Source organism: Rhopalosiphum maidis, chromosome 4, assembly GCF_003676215.2.
Source record: "Rhopalosiphum maidis isolate BTI-1 chromosome 4, ASM367621v3, whole genome shotgun sequence".
NCBI classification, from domain to species: domain Eukaryota; kingdom Metazoa; phylum Arthropoda; class Insecta; order Hemiptera; family Aphididae; genus Rhopalosiphum; species Rhopalosiphum maidis.
Window position 1 is genome coordinate 22,021,339 of NC_040880.1, and position 21,197 is coordinate 22,042,535.

A 21,197-nucleotide genomic window follows, 5' to 3' on the forward strand; every position below is an offset into this window, starting at 1 on the left:
AGTTTATAAACTAAACGTCGTATAAACAATATTTGATGCAATTTTTTTTAAAGTTAAGTTTCATAATAATGTTCTATGTATTCAAAATACCTAATATAGGTGATCCTGAGTTTAAATAGAGAAGCCTTGCATTATCACTTAGTATAAACACTTTTTTTTAACTTATCGTTGTGTATCGTTTATCTATGTATCATATATGATATTTACAAGCTTATATGAAGTTATTGATAACGCTACTATAACAAAATACGTTTATTTGTCTTATAACAAAACTTTTGTTGATAGACATTTTCTTATTTCTCGTTCATTTTTTTTTTTTTTTGGTTCGGGAAACTTAAATTAAACATACGACTAAGTAATGCTCAATGTACAAGTATTTATCAAATGGTGGGTTTTTCTTTCATTGTTTTTATTGTTAAATACTAAGTGTATATTGTCATTTTAATGTTAATCGCATTATTTAATTTTTAATTTTAATTTTGAGGCATTAGCAAACAAGGCAGAGCGGTTTGTCATGGGTTTGAATAAGATTGCTTTTTTTCAGTATATCGATCTTTATTATTAAATTTATTAATTAACTATTACTGAATTGCAATACAAAATGTATAAATGTGATGCGATTGGTAACGACAGTAAAAAGTATTATACTATACCAAAGGAAAAAGACTGGTCATGGAATTTTAAAATCCGCATGAGTACGGAGAAATGATAGATACCTATAATTACAGTAAAATATGCTTGAACACGTACAATATGTAATTTTTTTTAAATAATTAAAATTAATACTTATTAGTTTATTTTATTATTGACATGTATATACGAAAAAATAAGTAAAATTGTATAATCCAATTCTTCTTAAAAAAAAAAAAAAAAAAAAATGATCTTCCACGTAAAACTTTTTTACTTTCTTTAGGGTCTTATAATATCAGAAATTTCTCAAAGAGTCGTTTGTAGGGATATAGATCTAAACTTCACCCCCCCCCCCAACCAAAAAAAAAATCTTTAACACTATTTGTGTCTATGTTAACATGTTTAGAATTATTATCATATTCATACCTCATTTCACTCCAGTGTGGGCGTGGGATGGATACAACTATGATTTTTTTGAAAATAAATCTATAACGTGCCTACGGTATAACTTTTTTGGTGTAAGTTATGTTTTATGTGATTTTCAATTTTAATATTATTATCAAATAATAAGCGTATGACAATTTTATTATAAGTTTAGATAAAAAGACTTATAAGCCATTAGGTATACAGTATACCGTGTACTATCAAAAACAATGTTCTGAAATTTGATAATTTTGCATTTTAATTTTTAAGTGTGATATTTAATTGTTTTCATAAAAGTTTAAATGATGTAATTATTATTCTTTAAATTGCGTATACCTATTTAATGTCACATTTTTTTTTAAGCAAATGTGGTAGTATTAACGCACATAAGCTTGTACAAAAGTTAATGCGTTGTAATTATAAGGGAGTGTTGAGTTTTTATGCATTAAAAATATTTAATTCATATTATTTTGTCTAAAAACTTTAGTATTTTTTTTTATAACAAACAATATACTTACTTATTTTTATTTTGTATATATTAATTTTATTCTATCTACATATTTTTTTATTTTGTAAATTAATATTTTATTGTAATTTATTTTTATTTAGTTTTCTGCGTAAGTTCATTACAAAATGAATATAAATTAGGACAAATTAAAATAATACGAAAACATATAATGCTAATTATTACATAGTTCCGGTTATTTTAAACTTAATATATACTATTCTCTTATTATTTTGGTCGACTTTAATATTTTGAAATTTGTAACTAACCATTTATTACACCTTAGATTTCAATTTATCGAGTATACATTTATATTATATAATGTTTAGGTAACAGAAGATTTATTATGTTTATCCTATTCTGTCTTAAACTAATTTGAAAAAATGACAAACCGTTAATATATTTTTTCAGCTAATTAAAAATGGCTGCGATAATATTATTATTGTATTTTTTGATTAATTTCTTATTTTTTTATTTAGAATCAATATACAATATATAACAATATATAAAATATATGTAATAAATATATGAAAAACCTTCAACAGGTAGTTTATTTGATGAGGAAAAATACACTTTTTTTATTCACTTTTTTTTGAGTAGAGTACTCATTAAAGGCCTTAAACATTTAAACATAATACATTTTAAAAATTATTTTCACCGATGAAATAAAAATTATAGCAAATAACTATTATGTAGGTTTCAAAAAAAGAAGAAAAAAATAATCCGATTTTACGCGTTCATTCGTAAAAATCACTGGAGGAAAAGATCAATGTTTTTTATAATATAAACTAAATCAGAAGAATATATTTGGTTAATACGAGATCAACAGTTTATTGTTTTTTTTTTGGATCAGGAAAACGAGGAAAACTTCAGAAACTCAAAAACGTTTTAAGGTAAACCTTATACAATACCGGCCATATATGCATACGTCATCATATACTTCATAGTGTTTCATCGTGACAACCGACTAAATCCGTATTTATATTATACGGTACCTACTCAGCTATTCAGTGACAAAATTATATAAAAGAGAAAATTTATTCATCTGACCCTAAGAGCTTAAAGATTTTATTTCTAGAAAGAATAATAACACAGAAGCAGTGTTGAAAAAATTCAACTATAATTTTATTATCACACAAAATTATGGTACACTTTTCTAGTTGTTTTTGATCTTTGATTGGCGATAAACATAAGTTATAGGACTAGATAGAGAAAAATTAATAAACACATTAAAATATGTTATAATCTAAAATTTTTTAAAAATTATTATCATTTAGAAAGTATATTTATTGTACACATTTTTGTCATTGTTAATTTTAAATTATTGTAAAATAATGAGTTGATATTAGAAGATTCTGAGTTATTTAAATGTTTATACTAAAGATAATAATGCTTAAAGATGGTTTTACAGAAATATTTATGGATTATTATAAATTGATATAATTGTATATCACCATAGTGGGAAGCAAGCATATTTTTTAAACCTTTTGTCATGGACCTTAGTATACATGCGTAAATAATTCAATAACTTTTCGTTCAGATATCGATTTATATTTAGCATTTGAAAAATGTCTCATCTGCTTAACAATTTACAAAAAAAGAAACCACAATTCATTAGAAAAAAAATTATTTGGTACCACCACAGGATATAATATTATTATGATGTATACCAGCGGTTCCCAAACTTTTTTAGTTGACGCCACCCTAAAAATTAAAAAAAATCAATTGCGCCTCCCATAAAAAATTAAATTACAAATTTATAGTATTTAAATATACAAATATTTTTATTTTTATGACAATATAAGTTAACAGTAAATATTTATCACGCGGCTTGCGCGCCTCCCCTGCCAAAAGCTCGCGCCTCACTTGGGAGGCGCGCCTCACAGTTTGGGAACCGCTGGTGTATACAATTCGAATTTTGAATAATTAAAAATACTTTATTTATATCAGTATATTTAAGAATTTTAATAAATTCATTATATTAAATTGATAAAATGGTGTTTATTATATACTTGGTGTATCATCCTGTATTCCTGTATATAATATAATAGCTCTACAGAAAGGTTTTACTGGCATGTGTACCTATAATATCTACGCGTCATGTATAATAGCTGGTATACCTATATCATAGCTCTGTGTGTACGTGTATGGGCGAATGGTATTTACTTTATGCAGCATAATGTGGTCGTCGTGTGACTCTATGGATAAAGCTGAAAGGAGAGGGGCTGGTAAAAAGAGGGTTTCTGTGTATTATAATGTACAGTACGATGATGTGTACATGTCAAGGTGCTGGAACCCTTACGAGGTTCGCGGGATAACCGTTCCGATAGTTTTTACCCATACGGTTTATTCAATATAATATATAACACCGCTGCCACCTGCACCATATACAGAGTGATTCACCAAGCAAGCTCACTCCATTTTTGTTCTTTGATAATGCAGTAAATTATCATCTGATTTTTTGAAAATTTTAAACACTATTTAAGACAATATTTTCAAATTCTTAAAACTGTATACCACTCGATGTGTCATTTGGAGATAGAAACTACTCTTGTTTTTTTTTTTTTTTCAAATAATTTATTCGTTTGAATTTATAATTAATAGGTATATCGAAATTTGCAAAAAAAAAGAAAAAATAGCCAATAAATAATTTTCAGTAAAATAGCAGGGTTCACATTTAACAATCAAAAATTTGTAACACCTCTTTAAGTATTTCAAAATATTATTCCAAAATCGGTTTTAATAAATTCATTTATTAGATAGAATAACATAATTTATATAAAATAATAATATAGAATTATATAGAATAATAAATGTGGGGGAGGGGGTGAGCATGTTTGGTAAATCACCCTCTACATATTACAATATTATAGTAACGTTCTAAACGTATTTCTTGCACAGTTTCGCGGTTACAATCACTGTGTGTAATGTGCTGTTATTATACACATATACACTGTGGTATATGATGTAAATATTATTATATTATATCGTAATAGTCTTGTACGTTTTTGGGACCCATAGAAAATATTATGTTTACCGTGGTTCGCTACGCGTTGACTGAATAATATAATACGGGTATAAAACTATATAATCTGTGTATAGGTACGATCGGAAACACGTGTTCTTGTGTATTAATGATAATCATTATCGTTTGTAACCCGCGATACTATTAATGTACTGTTAATACATGCCGTATAACACGTTATTATTGTAATAATAACTATTATTTTGCGCAGATTTGCGGATATCGATGCGTTATGTTTTATAAAAGATTACTATAACGGCCGGCGATCAGTCGTAAAGACAACGCCGGGGTGGGCATGGTTACTGAATAATACTAGTTGCATCTTACACTAAAAATGTCTTCCGAATTGTGGTCCGAGACTTTTTGGGAACATGTGATTGCGGCGCAGGTTGTTTTAACGCGCTGTGAATTTTCACCAAAGTTTTCGTGGATTTATATTATTTATAATCCAATATTATTCTAAGCCTCACTTTCATTTATATTTGTACTTGTTACGATTGTCTGTAGCATTATTACTAAAAAAATATTGCATTATTTTTTTTTTTATACGACTTGTTGCATTTTTTCTTTCTAAAATGGAATCCTAAATGAAGGGATAAATGAACTTGGCAGGTATTAGTTTGTATGTATCTATAGGTATTATTATTACTTACTGGGTCGTGGGTATTAAAACTTCCCTACATACACTGCGACCTTTATTGATTTATTTGCAACACCGGTATTTATTTTTATTTCTTAAACTTTCGTCAAGTATATTTATAATATTTATAATACTATAATACATGATATATTTTAGATTCTGAGCAGTGCGATGAATTTATTCATTTACAACGATATGTATTTAAAGAAATGCTCCAAACATCTTCGAATCGAAAGGTTTTTGACAGCAAATTCGATCTAGTTTGTACTTTGGGTGATTTAAAGTAAAAATATGTCGTTGCCTATTAAAAATAATCAAGATAAAAATGATTTTTCTTCTTCTAAAAACCATAATTTATTTATTTTTTGTTTGGTGTTATTATAGTTATTTAACAAAATTATTTTTTTGTTCGTTTTTTCTCGAAATTATTACAGCCAGAAATTGTATGGAATGAGCGCGGTAAGATACGCATAAAAAAAAATGAAAAATTGTTAAATGGATGATATTATTATTATTATTATTGGAATTATGAATTGTCCATGATTATTAAATCGAATTGTTTCTTATTGTCTACAGTGATTTATCATTAAATTCGAATTTAATAAAAACCATTACAGTGACATAATTAATGACACGATTGACGAAAGATACTCTACACTTAAACAAATTGATTACTTACTTGATGCCTTTTCTTAAAAATACATAGTTTATACTAATAGAATCTAAAATTGTTCCAGTTACTGAATGTACAATACTTAATCAACGTAAATGTAATACTATCTTAATTTAAATTTCAAAACAAAACTGTACGTTTAAGATATCTGGTATAAACTTAAACGTGTTATTATAATGTAGCTACTACTCTACTCGTATATCCCCCTTAGATCTATTCGTAAAATCCATTAGAACGGATTTTGGTCTTCTCCAACATAGATATATTAACACCATTATAAAAAAAAAATATATGCATCATAAAGAATAGCCGACTATGTACACTACACAATTTTTATCAATCGGTAGATGAATGGAATTCTTGAAATACAAAATAAGTATTTCTTCGAATATGAGTTTTTTTTTTTATTTTTTTTTTCCAATTTAAAATGAGTACTTATAGGTTATAAATATATATTTTAAAAATACCTTTTTGCTAAAAATACGTCGTATACTATCGAGTATCGAGTATACGCTAAAATGTTGATATATGCAAACAGAATAAGGAAAATACGGTTTTATATAATATAACTGCGCAGCAGATTCTGCGCTGTATACGCTAGCTGCTAGCACATTGAATACTACGACTAGGTAAGATTGATATTTTTCAATAATTGCACGAACTCACGATCCACAGACTAATTAGGCGTATATAACAAAAGCGTGTATGACGGTTCGCTTCCGTACAATGGTGTTTTATTTGATCGTATAATAAACACGCGCACTCCAGAATAACCGAAGAGACACTGAAGGAAATATGCAAGAAGAATAATTTATATCGCACTTCACATATTCTGAACGATGTATTGTTCCCGTGTTTCAAAGGTACGACTGTTGTACTATGTTGTAACATCAGCTGCAATATAGTATAGTGCGGTTCGAATTCACTTTCCCACTATAGAGCTCTCGAAATGTGTTTGGTTTAGAACGCTGCAGCATATATCGGGGGGGAGGAGGGGGAATCACCGAACCATTTGTTTGCAGAAACGCTTGTTTTTGAAAGTCATAGCCTAAAGAATTACTATAATGTAATACTACATTGGTATACTATTTTGTTATAGATTGAAGCAGTGCGTGCGTACTGGACCCGGAGAGTAGCAGTGTTCGTCTGACCATATCATACAGGTGCGTGTACAGAAAATATATTCGTAAGGGACGTGGGTTAAAAGTGGAAAAATTCTCAAATCAATCTTCCGTGTTACAATATATATATATATATATATATATGTATATATGGAAAATATTATGAGAGGAGGGAGGGAGGTCGAAATTTTATAAATCTATAGTGTTTTTCTGATCGTCGATCAAATTCTTTTTTGAGATTGTACAAATATAACGTTAATACTAATAAAAAAAAAATAATAATAATAATAAAGAAGTGAGCAATAATCATCTATACACTATAGAAGTATACAACATCACAAATAACAAAAAAAGTTTAAAGAGAAAACGTTAAATAATTTCACTTTTCAATATGCAGAAGTTATGTCATGAAACGATGTTTAAAATTTTAAGCTTTAAACGCTTATTATACAATTTAACTGTATATTTTTAATGTTCTTGAACGTTCATCCACATTTGAAATTAATATTATTTAAAAAAAAACATCATTACTATATTTATTATGCTTTTTAACTATTTAAAAAAAATAGTAAGAACTTTCTATTGAACTTTTTGACGTTGGACAAAAATTGTAATAACATATAAATTTAAAAAAAAAAATAAATTATGAGAAACATTTTAGACATACATAAATATCTCAAAAAAACCAATATATTTTGAAAATAATGATTGTATTACATGTTAAAAAACTTGTTTACGATAAACAATTATACAAATATTTATGATTTGTATATACGAGCCACAACAGTATGGGCGTTACAGTTTTCCGCCAAAATCGACCTTTCCTGTTACCACCAGTATAATAATATATATTTCCATTTTCAACACTAGAAATTTCAGTTTTTATATTTTTTTAACCTATTATTACAAGTATTTAAATATTATATTATAGATCAGGTAATAATATGTTAGCAATCATACCTTTCTCCAATAATTATAATTTTGACTTTATTTTTGTAATAATATTAAACAATATTCTATGAATACAATAAAGTAAGTATTACTTAAATATTTTACAATATCCTATCTATAAAATAAAAGAGTATTTATGTAGGTAATGGTTTTAAAAAAAATATATTTAATTTATAATTGATTACCTAATTATTTATTGCCGATTATGAATAATTTCACTTGTTTATATAGTAAGGGCTTACCAAAATATAAAAATTGAAAGTTGTGGTGGCGGAAAAGGGAAATATATATTATTGTACTTGTGATAAATGGACTTAGTGGTAAACGGAAATGTTGATTTTGGCGGAAAGTGAATCACCCAATAAAATAGTTTATTTTATCAGAAACTGGTGTTTTTGAAATTGGAATTGGAACCCGCAGTGTTGGCTCCCAACTAGATGCAACTTTATACCTTTATACCTAAATTTTTCCTGATAAAAATAACGTGATGAGTGACAAACACAAAAAAATAATAAACACTTATACCGATATACCAATCATTCTGCTCAGAATTTAAAACATAAAAACTGCGACCCTTTGGAAAATTTGAGTTGTCCATCCCCGATATAAAATATTATACAAATATTACTAATCAATCTTAAATGTGACACCGCTAGAATGTCATGACTAGTAATATATAATTGATATTTGAAATGCGATCTATAGTTCCCGTACGTATACTAATGGAATCAGACAACGAATCTGCGACAGCGACAACGCCAACAATGCGAAATATTATGTGGTAAACAATATTATAGTGTAAAATTATATTTCATAAGACAATGTATAATGAATACGAGTTTGAAATTATTTGACATATATTTTTAGCGTTTCGTGTGTTTTTATTAACAACAGAAAATAAACAGGTATTATTGTAATGAAGATAGCTTGAGAAAAATCTTAAATAGGAATATGCTCATCATTGTACGTACTAGTAATTTACAAGAGTCGTTCATTCGTGTTTTTTTGTTATGGTCACAACAGTGAATTTTTCATTAAAAAAAAAGAAAGAAAGAAACTAAGAAATTGAGAAGTAAAACCTAATGGTGTGTGATGATGCCATTAAAATATTTCTAATCCTAGTTCCCTCACTGTAAATTTTACGCGGAAACTTTGTGTTAATTTAATGCTTTAATTTTGAATTGTTCAAGTAGCATATTATATACTATATATACTTCCTACATAATATATTCAACTTATTAAAGATTATATTGTAAATACAATTAAAAACGTAATATGTTGAACTAATAACGAAATCAATTAATAAATAAGTAATTTAAGTATTCTTTTGACTATAAAAATATTGTATAAGTGTTTTAAATTCTATCTCAATATCCACGGTCCCGAGTTCAATTTGAATAAAATTAACGAACGCGCTCGTAAATTAAATAACAAATAATAGTGATTTAAAATTCGTATTTAAACTTCATTATAATATATAATACGTATGGGACGGAAAACAACCGTAAACAGCGGTCATAAAAAAAATAATAATAAAACAAATTTTAAATATTTAATGATAGAGGAAAATTTGTTTACAAATGATAATTTATTAACGGCGGTTGGACATTAATTTATTTATTTTTAAATTTATGTCGTAATTTTGTTTGAAAGCCTATACATTTTGAACTGAAATCTTAAGTATTCAACGCTAAAATATTCGATGAGATTCTGATGCAAAGTTCCCGTGAGAGTTTCTACAAAGTTTACGCCAAAGTTCACAGTAATGTTTCGAATACTAACCATTTACTAGAGGATTTACGTGGTCCATTCAAGAAGAACAAAGGAATTAATTCTGCTACTTGTGTACCATGGTTTACTATACACGTCAATTCAATTTCTAGTATAGGCAGGTGGTGGCATAAGTATATACGCGGTGGGTACAAACCTTATCGGGTTAATTGGATATAGAATTTTTATTTATGAGCATCGTGCAATATAATATTTTTGTTCATATCACTATGTTATATTATAAGAATGTTTCAAGTAACACGGCATTGCTGTGTTGGCATGAATAATTACTCTTGAATACGATTTAGTGGCCGATGATTGATCCATTATATTAATATATATATATATATTTTTTTTTTTTATGTTACCTTAAAACTATTCCGATATATAATATTATTTTCACCTAAAAATTATTATTATTTAATTTGGTTGACTTTATGTAATACAGCGATTTAATATTGAACGCGATTGGCTACTAAGCATTCAGTGAAATCCCATCGTTTTATATTCACCGGGCAAACGCTTTCGATTAATTTGAATAATATTGTAATTAATCGGATTAATTATCTGACAGTCAGTCCACGACGAATGTTGTTATCGGTTCGTGCTTCGACTAACTATAAGATGCTATAAGGCATACGACGATAATCACTGACTTATCCGGTTTTTCGACGTTTACTATGGCTTACCGTATTATTATTAATTTCCTCAATTGCCTTCTATAATACCATATCATCATATATATAAAGTGGGTAGATAATTCAACAAGCGTACTTCCCGCATTTTTTATCGAATTTATTGAAATTCTGATTTTAAAACCTTTGAGTATACCGCACTTCATTATTTTCAAATATTTATTAATGATGTATGTTTTATTGATAAAACTTTTTTTTCTAATTGAAAACCACATTTTTTTACTGTTCGTTAATAATAATATTATTTAATTCAAATTTTGATGTATATAAATCGTACCTTATTGAATACCGTTTAATAAATCTAAAACTTTTCATTACACATTTATACAAAATTTTAATATAAACTTAATGTGTATAGAACTCTTGATATATTTTGTAATTTTTAAGGAATAAGAAGTGTCTTTTGGTGATAGAAATTTCTATTTTTTAAATAGATAGCCTCCGTTTTTCTTTTCTCAATTGTTCAGAAATTTCTTAGCATTTTGTAACAAAAACAAAATTCATACCAGTTTTATTTTAGTTATTTCGATTTCTATACTAAATATAAAAGTTCCACTAAAGTGGTGAGAGGATTTATGGAGAATATATAAATTTGAAAATGTTTGTTATTTATATGAATCTACCAACATTGATAATTTGTAATAATAGTACACGCATAATAAATACTAAATCCATGATTTCAATATTGTATATATCATATATTTTTGTAAAACCGTTTTTAAGGATTATAATTCAATAAACATTTTAATAATTGAAAAACTTATTTTTTGGATTTTTAATTAAGTGCATCAATGTTATCAAAGAAATGATCTACTAAATAATTCACAATTCAAAATAGGGGTTTTCATTTGAAAAATAGAAGTTTGTATTACTATAAGATAAACTTTAAGGCCTTAAAGAGTACAAAAATATCTCAAGAATTTAAAAATATGATTGAAAGTATATTTAAAATTCCAAAAGTCCTAATTTGAATAACATATTTATTAAAGAAAAAATTTGATGAACGCAGTGAATCTCCTGGTATGATATACATAATTACATAAAAGCTTATCAGTCGTCGTAAAACTTCCATAATTGCGGCTAGTGGATTTAATATGAGGTATGGAATTACAGGAGATTGTCGTTGCAACTCTGCCGAAAACGGCACGTGCGATACGAATTATAAGAGTCTGTCGGATTACCGTTAAAGTGCGCTTATTGCTTATTTAGATACAAAACAAACGTTAACGGGAACCACCCTCAACCTCATCGCTTCTATTCTCAACTTACATAGCTCCTCCACTACCGTTGAGTGAAACGCTATACGAATATTCACAAATCCGTCAACTCGTCGTCATACTCACAGAACAATAATAATATGTATGATTAAATTACCGGCTGCGTACAAATCATCGTGGTATCTAAAAATAAGATGCATATTATTTATTACGCGATGATAAAAATAATGATTTAAATAAGAGGTTTTCAAACTTGTTTTTTGTGTACCTCTCTTGTATATTATGAATCGGCCATGTATTAATGATCAAAGGTGCCTTGACACTTAATCAAGTCTATCACCGTCGCGTTCAAATCCCAGTGGTTTAATTGGATAAACGCTGTTAGCCGTGGTTATCTTTTTAGTAAACTTTATTTAAAAGTATTACCGCAAAGTCAAAAATAAACAACTTGTCGACATCTGACAATAGTCAAATGACAAATAATTATCAATTATTGCTACTTGTAAACTATTTGAAAAATGAAAAATTGCACTAGTCGATTAACCTCTAATCAGATTCTAAATATGTCTACCAATATAGGTAATGTGATAAAATAAACAGCACAATAAATTATAGACAACGCGATAGAGTGTGAAAATATAATCTTGAAAATATAATTATTCAAAATGTCAATACATTTATAAAAATGATAATAATTTACAATTTACAGTATTTAAAGTGATTACACAAAGTACAAAACACTATTAAATCCATTAAGTACAACATTAAGTAAAATATTTATATTCATTAATTGTCTATACTACTGACATACGGCTTTCCGCATACTACCAATGATTTATCGCTGATTTAGACACGTGTTATTATTACAAAACGATGCGGTTGAACTGCAATTAATGTCGTATTACGGGGGTTTGCAGTGAAAAAGTGATATTGAAGCAAATTCCGTCCATCGGGCTTCGAGGCAGTTAGATTATGCTTTATCCCTATTTTTCGAGAATGATAAAATTGATAATAATAGTACTATGCTGTTGATCAAAAATTGAGACCCATTATCAGCGATGTTAGCAACGAATTTCCATTAAGAGATTTTTCTTTAAGAAAATTGTAAAATGGAAATTTCCAGAAAAAATTTTATATCAAAAACTTTTAATATATTATGTGTATATTGAGTATTGATAATTGAATTAAGATTATAAAGATTATTTTAGATTGATATGAAATCAAACTAATGAAATATATTTTTTAATTTAATTAATAAATATTATTGTATTTAAAACTACATTTTAAAATAATTTTCATTTTAGAAATTAATTTTTCGAAATTTGATATACATATGTGTATATATTATTTATATACGTTATCGAACAGGCATACTGTGTTTAGTATTTACCATTGTATTACGTTGTGATAAAATAACATATTATATATTTCCATTATTGTGACAGATTTCGTAATCGTATATGCGTAGTTGTTGTGCATCCGATGAAATCGATTTGCATGGCACATAATGCAATCTATAGCAGCTTATGTGCGACTTACGTACCTACTTGAATATAAATCTTATAATATAATAAAATTACCAATCGCATAATTTTATTCCAGATATATTATAGACGTAACGAGATAACTATCTATTTTTTTTTCGTGGAAGGTGAAAAGGATTTACTTGAACAAAACTCTTTATGCTTTCGTCTCGTAAATGGAAGTAATAGCATACTATTATGAATTTATATGTAAATAAATAAAATGATGAATAAAATAATATTTGTCACCAGAGTTATACCTGTTTTACAGTCTATAGCATGTGCGTATTGTTACAAACGTCATGGTAAAATAATAATTATATTGTATAAACGGATAAACAAAAACATGGAGCTCTACGTAGTATGTGGTTTATTATACTTGTTGAAACAACACTATACCATCATGATGGTTTTCTTTATAGTATGATATGCATACTGCTATAATATATATTTTGAATCATAAGTACACGTCTGACGGCAGTAATATATGAACAACAAAAACCGATTATTGACGATCGTCGATCAATCATTTGCCAAATAGTTTAAGTGAAAACTTGTAGGATGATAAAAGTAACATTGAGTATAATAGAATTTTATCGGTTTTGCAGGAAAAAAATACGTTCAGGGTGAAAAATGGGGTCCTAAATAAAATAGTATAAAGTGCCGACTTTGGGTATGGTCAGGGGGGATAAGTGTGTCGTGAAAACGCAAGCTCATATAAATGCATTACTATACAGTATATATAGTTTCCTTTTTTCAAATATTCTGTTTATTACCATTTTTAAGATGAGATACCTAGTTTTGGCTTATAAATGTACCTATAACTTATAAAAAACTGAATCGAATTTTGTTGTTAAAAAAATGCACTAGTAAAAAAATTATTAATAAAAATGTTATAAATCACATGACACTATCCTGCAAGGGGAAAGTGCAAAATCAAATCATTTCGATTATAAGTTTCATGGAAAATAATATTACTCGACTTTAAATTCAAATTGTCATTTAATTTTTTTAAATAAATCAATTTATTTGAATTTGACAGTATTTTTTACATACTTAATAAATTATAACATTTACGTTATAAATATTATTGAATAGCCGTAATATATATTTATTTTATTATTACACTTCACTGCTTTGTCATTTTAGTTTGAATAGTTTTCAAAATGTGTTAATATTTTATATTTAATTATATTTAATTTCATTGTTCCCTATTATAACTCATTATTTTAAGAGAAATGAATTAATCAAAAAAACAGATTGAACACCTTAAGACATATTATATTTTAATATTAAAGTTGTTGATTTGATTTAATGAATCATAAATTTTCTTGAACTTTCTATCAATTATATTGCAACGTAGGTACTAACTTGTTATATCGATATCAATATCATTATAACTCATAACTTATGAGTCATAAGGCTGTTCGATCTTACTCCTGTCCTGTCTTACTACTAAGTACTCACCTGGTCTTAAATAAAAACGTTTATCGAAATAAATTCAGCCTATATGTATTTTTGATATTTTTACATTTATGAGAGAAATCTTTGAAGAATACTAAATATAGAACAACCAAATTCTCATCAATCACTTTTTAACAGGTAGTCGACACATGTTGTGATATTAAAACTTTGTAGGAGGCATAATAATGGGTCGTGTACTCGTGTGTATCACATAATATGTACGATTCATAAAATATTGTTTTAAAACAAAGTATTATGATGACGCGAAAAAAAACTATGTATTTTGTTGAATTGTTTTTCTATACATGATAGATACGTAGTATTCAGAAACATTTATGCCGAAAAGTCGCAGTAGACGTGCTGTAGTCACTGGTCATGGACTCGTCATGCAATTTATCTTTTTCCGATTTTGTTATTATTGTAGATACAAGAAATGAATGAAAGGCAATACGTGTTTCACAATTAAAAAAATATTCTATGACGTTTGAATTGGGTTGTTCTAATTTATTTTGTTTGTATTTAAAAGTTAGACAGTAACTATAGAACAATATTAATATATTATGTCACTGTGTTATCATTTAATCACTGTTGTTCTGCCTTGTGTGGTATAATCGCCGTGATAAACACACTTCTTATTTTACCATTTGTCAATACTAATTAACCATGCGTTTCTGTTTTGTCTCTTGTTAATGAACTTGATGTTTTATAGTAAAATCTTAAATTTATTAGTTCACGTAATGTAATTTGTTTCTTATTTTGAATATTGAAAATGAAAATTTTCGTTTATTTCATTTTTACTATCAAAATGATTCTGCGCATATTTATATTTTTATCGTGCATTTGAATCATAATAATTTATTGAAATACGCTAATACGCTATAAGAGAACATAATAATTAATAAATAGTAATCGATTCCCATAGAATATTCTCCAAGTTATACGTTCACGGGAATTACCCAATCTTCAACATAATAAACTGCATTATGAAATTTTAACGCATGTATTATACGCTGCATGGTGTGTGTGTGTGTGTGTGTGTGTACACTGCGTACACTTTCATTGTGTAAATGTTTACTCATCTGAGGTATGTATATATAATTCAACGCGAAATCTGCTTTCTAATAAAAGTAACAAACAGACGATTTTCGGTTGGAATGAAAAGCTAAGCGGTTTATTCGCATACGATGATTTGAGAATAATATGGCATTATACGATATATATGTATAATATATAACACACGCGCACTGCACAAAAACATATTGTTTATACATTTTACCGGCGTGTACATATCCGTACATTTTTACACCATTTACCAAGCACACTTATTGGATACGCCCTTAAGACTTAATATTGTTGCAACAAAAATCTCGTCTAGCGAATTGGAAAGCGTCCAAAAATGAAAAGTTTAAAAACAATACAATTTATAGTAATAAAATGCTCAGCTCAGCTGAAGAAATTATAATTATAATAATTTATTCATTATAATATGTTATTGTAATATGGTTGTTTTGATTATACTTCAGAGCTGCATACTCGTCAATCTCTGGAATTGAATAACGTGAATAAAATAATGAGGAAATTGCTAAATTAATACGGTAGTTTACACCTATAGTAAATATACATTACATTATTCATTCGGTTTGTACTATCACTGAGCGCAGAAACGCCTGAATAAGGGATCGCATATATTCAGCAAAAGCCTGCTGAGAATTTTATTATAAACGGCAGAGAGTTTATAGTCTGTAGTTGACGATTTCGATTAAAAATCGTTTTTATAACTTTTATTATTATACTATTTCATATTGTGGTAAATTAAATGTACATAATACAAAGGGCTCCGTTCATGTATATTGTCCTAGCCTCTGTATTATTATTATTATTATTCAGTCTTTTAAAGTATTTGAATACAATTTATTTTGAATACATTTGAGTTGAAGTATGTACTTAAATTTATACTATGAAAATGTTTTTTTTTTTTATACAATTTTTGTATTCACGTGAAAACAACTCGATAGCATGAAAGCTTTTATCTCTGAAAATATTTCACCCTTTAAATTTTTTTTTATATTAATGTATGTATAGGTATTATACCTAAATTCAAAAAACATCTATTATTTTATACGCCATTTTCAAAATATTAGTTTATTATTTTTAACAATTAATAATGTTTATACCGTGTAATACTAAACGATTGTTCTTTAATAACATTTCCATAAAAACTATGAAAAAAACATTTTTTACATTAGCATATTTAAAAAATTAAAACTGTTATGATATTTCCTTTCCGTGACCAAAAGAGCAGTGAGAAGGACGGAGAAGGACATTTGAATCATTGGACATCGGTCAGCTGCACGAACTATGCTAATGATTGTCTAGTTATAGATGAACAACTTCAGTAGACCACGACGACGTCGAATAACACTGAATGTCCACCGATCGTAGTGTTAACTGATCCGACGAATTGTGGTCGTCACAACATTAATTATTACGAAATGCGCATAATTGTATATGATATACATTCTATGCGACAGTTGACAGTTGGAAAAACCGTAAAATAACACACACTTGGCTACACTATATTGTATAATAAATTATAATAATAATTTTAATAATATAAATTCTATGCCATATTAACATTTTAAATTACCCATGCTCGTTATACACGCGTTTTCATGTCTTAAAATGTTGAAAAATATTTTGTAGCGTGCCTGGCTACGTGGCTACGTATTCACATCAAGTAAGATATCAGCATAATGTTATTCAAGATAATAATGGAAATAAATATTGAACAGTAAAATCATGTAAAACCATATAGCTGAAAATTAACGACAAAGTGTATTGCTATGTTTAGAACTTAATTTTACACACGAATTCGTCCGGATATGCGTGGGTAGTAAAATTCGGCGTGGTTTTGTGAGCTATATGATGATGTATATCGTATAAAATAAATGGTGCCGGTTTTAAAAAGATTTGTAAAAGATATCGAACAAAATAAAATAGAAGAATTGTCAAATGAAAAATGTTCTAATAAATATTTTGAGTCTGCGCTAAGACTGCTCTAAATAAAATGCACCAACGTTTTAAAATAAGATTTTTTTTACTTTCAGCAACATATTAAATGTTCCTCAAACAATAGTTTCACAAAATCAGTTATTTTTCATATACATTTTTCGTAATGTAGCACTCGTTTCTTAAATCTGTTTGGGTTAAATGCGGGTCATTTCTATGAAACCAGTCGGTGACCTATAGAGAATGATTTCTGTTTCACTTATGGATACATTTTCTCACGCAGATAGATTTAAGTGACAAATAAATTCTGGAAAACATAATTTTTACTAAAAATTTTTTAATTTTTTAGATATTCCTCTTATTAAATATCAAATAAATAATTTCACACTAAACACTTTTTATTCAAACTTGTATTAGTTGTACTGATATAGCCAATTAACGTGAACAATATTTTACTCTTAAATATCTAAAATTAATTTTCAGTTTTTTATCCGTTTCGATCAGAAACATAGTTGTATTTGAAACTACAGACAACAATATCAAATAGCATTAGCTATAAATTAAATTTATCACAATTGATGTACTGTATATATATATTATAATAATGGCATCGTAGATGGTTAAAAATTTATAATTAATCATCAACTATATTCAATATATTATACGGAATTGATTAATTATTATAACGAACATAAAATAATCATGTCATATTCCATTATTTCGTAAGTTTTAATTACTTATTTAGTTTATATTATGGTGTTCTGGAGTTAAAGTTTACGATTAGAGCATCGGGTTAAAATCTTAGTCTTAGTAATAATTATTAGACATACAATACTACACTGTCTAAATTGCTTTCGATTTGGTCTTGTTCATTATATGGTCGTGAATATGTCGTACTGTCTTATGTCCATTATCCGTCTATTGCTATGTATAGCTTTAGTGTATGTATGTATATACTTAAGCGTAATCATTAAAGCTTAAGTGTCGCAAAGTATACGAGAAATATAATACGGAGGATAACGTTTTTAATTTTTAACATAAAAACTGTACGTTGGCATTCAGAGCGATTCACATAGCATGCTCAGTCCCATTTATTCCTTTATTATTAATGATTATATTCGTGTTCTAATTTTTTAATTTTTGTATTTTTGTACATACTCTTTTAAAATATTTGATCAAGTTGAATAATTTATTTTAAATTTAAATCGTATACACAAGGACAGGGCCAGCAATAAGATAGGGTAACGGAAGGTAGACCCTTGGGGCCCGAATCTTCGGGGTAATTCATCGTCCTAGCCATACGTTCATACGAAAACATTTTTTATAATTTTTGGCAAATTTTTTACACTAAAATGAAATGATTTTATGTCAATCCCCAAAAAACTTGATGCGAAATAAAACTTATTTTTGTCTTCATCGAGAAATACAACAATTGGAATGTGATGTGAATAATGGAATAATACAAAACACTTCAACAGTTAGAGTCTAACTTAATCTAATTTCTTTTTTTTTTTTTTAATTTCTAGATATATTTTTTTTATATACGTAGGTATCATCAAAATTAAATATGTAGCCAAATAAGTGTAAGTAAAGCGGACCTAAAACGATAAGCCCCGGGGCTCGCAAAAATTCTCACCGACCCCGTGTAATCCCATTTGAACAAAATTTCGTGACCGATTTTAACACATGTGTTAAATCAACGAAATACGTGTATTATGTCTACACAACAAATTTTTATTCTTAATTTTTATAATACTTGTAGATTTTTCAAAAAAATCTCGACTTCTCCGAAGTTAGGATATTAGATTTTTCCGGACAACTCTGTATGTTATATAATATACAAATATAACAATAGGTATAATTACCGTTATGAGAAACTCGCCGATTGTGGCTCTGCAGTTACGGTTTTTATAGTTTCTGACACTGTTGTGGAGGAATAAATAACTCGGCCCAAGCAAAATGTGTAATTGATACGTTGTGTGAAAAACCTGCTTTGTATACTTACACAAACGTCCAAAACACAGAACATAATATATATTATATTGTATTATAATATCGTATTTCATTATCGATGTCGGGCCGAACAAAGAATTGACTGGCGGAAGAACAAATAATAATTTATTCCATTATATAGAGAGTTGGTGGAGTGGCGAAAACGATAAAAATGTATGTGAGTTAATTTGCTATAATACCTATTATATTATTAAGTGAACAAAATATAGTTGATATCGGATGTGGATATTTACCGCATTATAACATATCAATTATTGTCGTACGTTATTTTCGGTTCGTTTACAAGCCACTAATGAGCCAGCACCAGTAGCACTACATATTCATATTTTCGTACTACCTTTCGTGTTTTTTTGTAATGTAAGTATATTTTTTAGTCCACGGTGTAGCTAAATTTAAACGCCGTCGGAATCAATCCAGTACCAACTGGCGATCGCCGATATCAATAAATGTTAGGATTTGTTTTTTGCGCAAATGCGTCCGTCAATAGCCGCGCATGGCGTACTGCATTAAATCGGCGATTTATCAATAACAATTTAAATAAATAGAATTAATTGTAACTACATATTTTATTAGAGTTTATATGCGTATAACTTTCTTGAAAAAATACTTTTAAAATTGTATTTGAATGCGAATGCAAATACAAATATCTGCCTATATTAATTTATTTTATTCGGTAACTGGTAAGTACTATTGTTTTAAAAATTATGATTATTTAATTATATATAACCAGTCATTGCGCTATTTGGGCACGGCGGTTTGATTATCCATATAATATCTAAAATATAATATGGTACACAAGCTTATGTCCTTGCAATACTTTATCAATAACTCAACTATAACTAACGGTTTTAATTTAATACGTATATGATTATTAAAATCGTTATTTGAACTTCTTGATTTAATTAAATTTGCTTTGGAATGCGCAAGGTTACTTTTATTAATAAGTTAAAGAAAACGAGTAAAATCATGTTAAAAAAGATGTTTAGAAATTTATTCAAAATAATGTTTTTATTATTTTAAGAACATTTCAAAGTAATTAACTTAAAAAATCTTAAATAATCACTATTATTCACTTTTTGTTAGACTATTAACAACTACACTTAGAAGTTACAAATCACAATTGTTAATGACTTAGTGAAATCAACAATTTTTTTACTTTGAAAAATGATTAAGATGATATAAACTCTTTTAACCAACCGTTTTAAACCTCCAGCTTAAGTTTTTAAGTAGTTAACATTCATCTACGTTTAGAGTGTTTAGACCCTTTAAATGGGGAGAAGTGTAAAACCTATTTGAATGTGTATATATTTTTGTAGTTTATAGTGTTTTAAAATATTATTCTCCCACCCTCAAAAATATATATTTTTAATGTAAATCTATTAATTTAAAGGTAATATCTCATACTAGTGTAGGGGTTAATTCTCCATTTAACCTCCTAGAAATATGTTTTCAGAGGAGTGAAAGATTTAGTTTGTATTAATGTAAAATATTAAATACGGCTATGGTCATGATGGCATAATTAATTAAAATATGAACAT

General features: G+C 27.5%; 1 protein-coding gene across 3 annotated transcripts in view; it reads left to right on the plus strand.

The window, feature by feature from the left end:
- Window positions 1-21,197, plus strand: part of LOC113548813 — a 162,562-nt gene that overhangs the window by 74,300 nt on the left and 67,065 nt on the right. For all 3 annotated transcript variants that reach the window (XM_026949887.1, XM_026949888.1, XM_026949886.1), the window contains one exon: window positions 6,996-7,059. The gene's annotated coding sequence lies outside the window, so the exon portion shown is untranslated. The remainder of the gene's footprint in view (window positions 1-6,995; window positions 7,060-21,197) is intronic.